General features: G+C 42.4%; 1 protein-coding gene across 1 annotated transcript in view; it reads right to left on the bottom strand.

Moving 5' to 3' along the window:
• The window catches only part of SHROOM3 (shroom family member 3), a 98,924-nt gene extending 93,371 nt beyond the window's left edge, over positions 1-5,553 (bottom strand). The window contains exon 1 of the mRNA XM_065686797.1: positions 5,538-5,553. The gene's annotated coding sequence lies outside the window, so the exon portion shown is untranslated. The remainder of the gene's footprint in view (positions 1-5,537) is intronic.
• Positions 5,554-6,000: the final 447 nt, after the last annotated feature.

The following is a 6,000-nucleotide window of genomic DNA, read 5'->3' on the forward strand; positions in this document are numbered from 1 at the left end:
AGGCCTTAGTTCAAGCAGTGCTTGCGTTAGAAAGGGGGTCTGAGAGTTGTCCCCATGAGTGCAGTTCCCTTCAAGCATGATATTCTCAGAACAGCTACATTTGCCACCATGCCTCAGTGATCTAATTGCTGCTGTTACCAACATGTTGAATGTAAAACTATGTAAACAGTGTGACAGTATGACAGCCATTCCTGCTTACTGACCTGTGGAAAAGACTATTTTTGGCAACTGCTGTAGGCCACTGTGGTCACTGTAAAGCAGACCAGTCAATGCCTGCATTTTGAGCCTTATCCTCAGCTGATACAAGCATGCACAACACAATTAGATTGAAGTGATACCACTGAAAAGGCCTCGATCTTTTTTTAACTGCACCTAACTCTGCTTAGGTACTGAAGTTGGAGAGGAAGTGACAGAAAAAAAACAAACTGGAAAAAATAACCTGCCTTTCACAATTTAATAACTAAGCCTATTTCTGTGGCTTGTAGCTTTCAAACACTCACACTGGTTAAAGATAACTATCTAAGGTAGTTTGCTGAGGACAGTAGGCAAATTTCCCACTACAAAATTAAATCATAGAATCACAGACTGCTTTGGGTTGGAAGGGAGCTTAAAGCTCATCCAGTTCCAACCCCCTGCCAAGGCAGGGACGCCTTCCACTAGACCATGTTGCTCCAAGCCCTGTCCAGCCTGGCCTTGAACACCAGTGAGTTATACTTGCTTGTCCTCCCCTGTTGCACAGTGCTATCTTGCCTCTCCTGTGATCATATGAAAGGCTGTTCCCCTCACTCATTCTGTTTAATTGTGGCAATTTGATCTGACTAGCAGGACACTCAAGCAGCATTACACTTTTTGCCTGATTGCTCAGCTATGAGATATATCAAAAAGAAACGAATGTGCTTTTTTCTGAGCCAGCAGAGGAAAGTGTTCTGAAAAGCTCTCTATATAGAGCTGAGGAAGGAGAAAACAGGTAATTTCGTTGTACATTTCTAAATGTTTTAATAACCAGATGTCATAAAAAGGATTAGAACAGAGCACCAAGCTAAATTCACCTTGCCAGCAAGGTCTGCAATGCAGGAAATCGTAACTCAGCTTATCAGGGACTGGAAGATGTACCTAAGGTACACTCAATAAGATTTTCAGTTCCCTGAGATGCAGAGAAATTTTTACTCTGCCTTATTCTGGCTTCAGCACAATAAAGTGTGAAGTATCCACAAGCTTCTCCACAGCACACCAGTTGCAGACCTGAGGTCTACAGGAATTAACACACGTCTGGGTCTGTTGTCCTGGAAATGAATGGGCAAAACAGGCCCAGTGATGTAGGAAGGAATGGCCAGAAAGAAAGGAACTGGCTTTAGGAACAGCTTTTTATATAAGTGGGATATGAGCAGCCCTGTTAAAGAAGCAGATTAAGGTTAATGTTTGAATACTGCCATTGGGGGCCCCCAAACTGAGGAGGAGACAAACAAAATGCAGGTAGAGAGCATCAATGAAAAATCCTTTAACAGTTGTCTCCCAAATAAGGATTGTCTGAGGGAACAGGCACAGCATTTACTTGTCACTACAGTTCATTCAGTCATACTCTGCCTCTGCCCTACTGTAAATCCATGAGCAAGGAAGCAGAAAATTCACAACTTCACACGTCTCTCCTACTGCAAGTTCCTTTCTGATGTCAGCAGGATGTTTGCCCAGGAGTGAAAGGCAGACTGTGGTCCCTATAATAACTTCTCTGCTACTGGTTATTTATTTGTAATCATTCATATCCATTAATATTAATTATCCTTGTCAAATAGGTAATTTTTCTCACCTACTTATTTTAGTGTTTCCTCTTATACTGAATTTCCTCTGATTTTCCCTTCCTATTCCCTTCATTGAAACTATTCCCACTCTTCTGTTAAACTGATCAACAGGCTGATGAATAACATATTAGTTATTCAGCTTTGCAAATGGCATTCCAAGGGAAATGACATATCACTGCATCAGCCTGTCTACAGACCTAACAAGGTGTTGTAACATCAATTTTTGCTTAGTAACACAAGTAGAGGCTCGCTCTGCTACCACTGGTACTAAAAGCTTACCTTTGTCCTGAAATAAAAAACAAGATTAAGTAGTAACCTGAGTACGCTGCATGGGCTACACATGTGTACGGAGCAGGCTGAATGTATTCTGTTGCTCCTCTGATGGTCTCGCTACAATACATCTGAATAAAACCCATCTGTGCTTTCTGTCCATCATCGTGTCTGGTAACACATAACTTTGCTACATAGAGCTCCTGGGTTTTAATTTTGAAAAACAAACAACCAAATCTTCAAAAACATGATGACCTTGAATACGCTTTGAAAAGAACCAAGCCACATCCACCAAGCAGACTTTGCTATTGTTTGCATATGACTTTTAAGGGGTAAAGTCCCTGTCAGCCTGAGTTTGTGTCACTCCCTAAGCAAGAGCTCTCATCATATTGAAGTCACAGACTAAAAATTCGGGTCACAAATGACTAGTCAGGGAGTTTTCAGTTGCTGGTATTTGCAGCAAGCAACCCTAATCCACTTCAACTAAAACATTACAGATAATTTACGAAAACTTAGCATCTCAAGCACTCTAAAAATTATTTCTTTTCAGATGATATAGTACTGCAAAACATCATCTTCTTGGCTGCACAACAAAAACCAATCCCAAGTGTGAGGCACGCCAGTGCTTCCTTTACCAGTCTTAATGGTTAAACTCATTATGTCTGGGGTAAAGATAATCTGCACATCCTGTAGCTTTACCTCAAACCTGTGTTTGTTCACATTTCATCACAGAGGTATGCTGCCTGCCCAGCAGTACCCCTCTAACTGAGATGAAGGTGCCACATGGATCAGGTTCTCACTGAGCTGCTCCCCTTAATTTGTTTCTTTTGCATCTTGCCTCATTTGATTTCATATTGTTGGAAGTTTTTATTTAATGCAGACTCTCACTCTTCCCTTGCTACTGTCCTCTTTCTCATCATTCTTCTCTGGGATCCTTCTTTTATCCCCTCTCATGCACTTTTCCTCTAGCACTGGAGATAAAAATCTTTGTCTTCTATCTTGTCTGGAGGCCACCTTTGGTGGCATGGAGAGAATTCAGAGCATCTTGTGACCCACTGCCCACAAAGCAGTCAGGACCTCACCTCTCTGTTCCTTTGCTGCTTTCATGCCAGAACTGCAGGGTCAGCTGGGACTGTGTCCAATTACCTGAACTGAAGGCTGGGCTTTTAGTTCCTAATTGCAATTTTCCAGTTTGAAATTTATGGATTGTCACTGAGTTTTAAACATGCACAAAGGGCTTAAAGTACCTTAGCAAGTATGTGAATGTAACACTTCTTAAAGTTAACGTGTTTGATATTTCTAGTAGTGATGAAATGAAATCATGAAGGGTTCTGAACCAAACTTTCCTTAAACTCACTATAGTATTCCAAATGAGGAAAATATCAAATACTCTTGCATACTCATTAAAAAGGAGAAGAAAAGGTGAAAAGGTCTTGGGAACTTCAAAATAGTGGAGACAGAAACTATTACATTACACTGTGAAGTGTAATTTTGGAACATAAAAGACTGCTGTCTGTTGATTTTCCGCAGAGGTGAATCACCTCCTCTTTCAGTAACTCATCAGCTGTAACAAGAACAATGTGTTGGATGGCCATTGGGGTTGCTCTGCCTCTCATGGTTCCTTCTGCATGTGAAAAACTAGTCAAGGAAAGGAAAGTGTTGCTTGTGTTCTCTTTCAGCTTGAAGAAAGAGGCCTCAGAGATTTCTAAGGTTCTGTCATTTAGGGACCTCCCAAGGAAATATTAGGAAGTGCTGAATTTTCACCTGGCTATGACACTGCTGACCTTGAGTATATCATTCCCCTGTGTATAAAGACATCTGCGCATATACACATGTGTACATATATATGTGCATCTGTGCAACATAAGTTTACGTGTTTGTGCATACATATCCAGGCTGAGAGAGTGCTTATTGAATCCTGGTGTCTTGTTTAAGACACGAGGAGCCAACCTTCCCAATGTACTTTTCTCAGTTTGTAGGCTGCTAAAGGCAGCATGGACAGGGCTCAGTCTCCACCAGAGGAATGCCACTAATGAAAATACCCAAGTGAAGTGGAGAGGAGGTCTGGGATGAAACACCTGCAATGGGACTCCAGGATTTGTTTGTCTATCCTTTTCTCTTTCTTTTTCTTTTTACCTTTCAGGTGGACAGATCAAATGCCAGAAACAATTCTCAATTCACACTAAACAGAAGCAGTTATTTTACTAGATCATCTCAGCAAAAATGAAACTAAACTGTGGCAAAAGGATTCTATTTTCACAGTTTTGCTAAGTTAGTTTGAATTAAGCGTTTTGTTCAGTCAATAGAGTTGGACTACAATCTACATAGGCTTACATAAAAAATATTTACCAATGGCTACACAAAGCATATAACAGCTCTGTATATGAATATTCAGAATTTGTCCTAAGTTCATTGTCAGTTCCTAAAAGCACTTTAGGTAAATAACAGAACACAGCCAGCAAAAGCACAATATACACTTCAGAGAGCAGCAGGGTATCTGAGCTGTTGGTACCTGCCCTATTTGGACAGCACTGCCCAGATATTACTTGTTCCAACTCAGCAACCCAAGCTGACACCTTCTGTTTGGCTAATGACAGCCCCTCAGCAATGCTGATCTTGACCCAAATTCCCTTCTGACTAAGTGTGCAAATTCAGGACAGAGCAGGCCATAAAGTGATACAAGCTATCACATACCTGACACAGCGAAAACTGTTGGGACATGCACACAGTAAAAAAACATAAAAGAAGCATCTCTATAAAGGTCTTTAATGCCCCCAGTTCCAGACTCAAACAGCTCTGATTCAAAATGCATACCAAGATTCAGGTTCTACTTCCTGACCCCCCAAAAAACAGTTATTTTTCATGTTGATGCAGAACATGTGAGGTGCGAGATACAACTCATTCAGTGATATTACAAAGGCTGTGGCTCAAAAGATGCAGCTGAAATAGCTGCTCTTCCTCTAGATCACATCCCAAGAACAATATTGGTCAGACTGCTCTCGGACAGTGCAGCCACTCTGTCACTCACTTGCATGAAACAGCTCCAAATCTTGCTGAGGCGAGTGGAAATCTTCTGCTGTCTCAGCAACAGTGATAACATGCAGCAAATGAGGCAAGAGCTAGGTACAGAACTGCCACCCTTCCACGGGGAGCCCCAAGCACTTTGAGGGAAGATGGGACTGCTTGCAAATCACTGAACAGGCATTCCTGGATTGTCATGTGGCAGGGGAGCAGTGAAAGAAAGCTGGGTAAGTATTTCACATGCTTGGAGGTATCAGTGACAAAGGAGTCATAGATAGGTTACCTGAGACAAACAAACATTTGCTTGGGCTCATGCCTGTGTGCTTAAAACAAGGCTTTTGCCAAGACCAGGCCAAGTCAGAGGCTTTCAGCTGGAGATGTGAAGGGAATGACTGTGATACCCTGCAATGGCAGGAGAGAGGGTGGGAAGGAGTGTTGGGTCTTGCCTACCTGCGGACGACTAGCTTCAGTTTCCTGTAGGACCCTTTCACCAGGGAGATGGCCTCTCTCCTGGAGCTGCTCAGTTCCACCTCATTGATGTTCACCACTTCATCACCAGCCTGCAGCTTGGAAGGCAGGGAGTCTGCTTTACCTCCCTCTTCGATCTGCAGAGGAAAGAGAGGAGAAAGAAACAGTGAGACATGCCTGCCGCAGTTTGACCACCACTTGCAGAGCTGAGTCTGTATTTCTATTGAAGGAAACAGGTCTATCAGCCCCAGACTCAGTTCTCTTAAGAAATGTTGTCTCCCTTTGCCAGCCAGCTTCTTCAAAGGTCTGTACTTGCCTCTCCTATGTTTCTTATGGATGGAAGCAGGGGATCAGCAGCCAAATTAATCATGCCAAGAAGCATGGATTTGAATAAGCCTGAAAAGTCTTTGGTATTTGGAAGCAGTAAATGCCAGCACAACAACCA

This window comes from Lathamus discolor, chromosome 1 (genome assembly GCF_037157495.1).
Source record: "Lathamus discolor isolate bLatDis1 chromosome 1, bLatDis1.hap1, whole genome shotgun sequence".
NCBI lineage: Eukaryota > Metazoa > Chordata > Aves > Psittaciformes > Psittacidae > Lathamus > Lathamus discolor.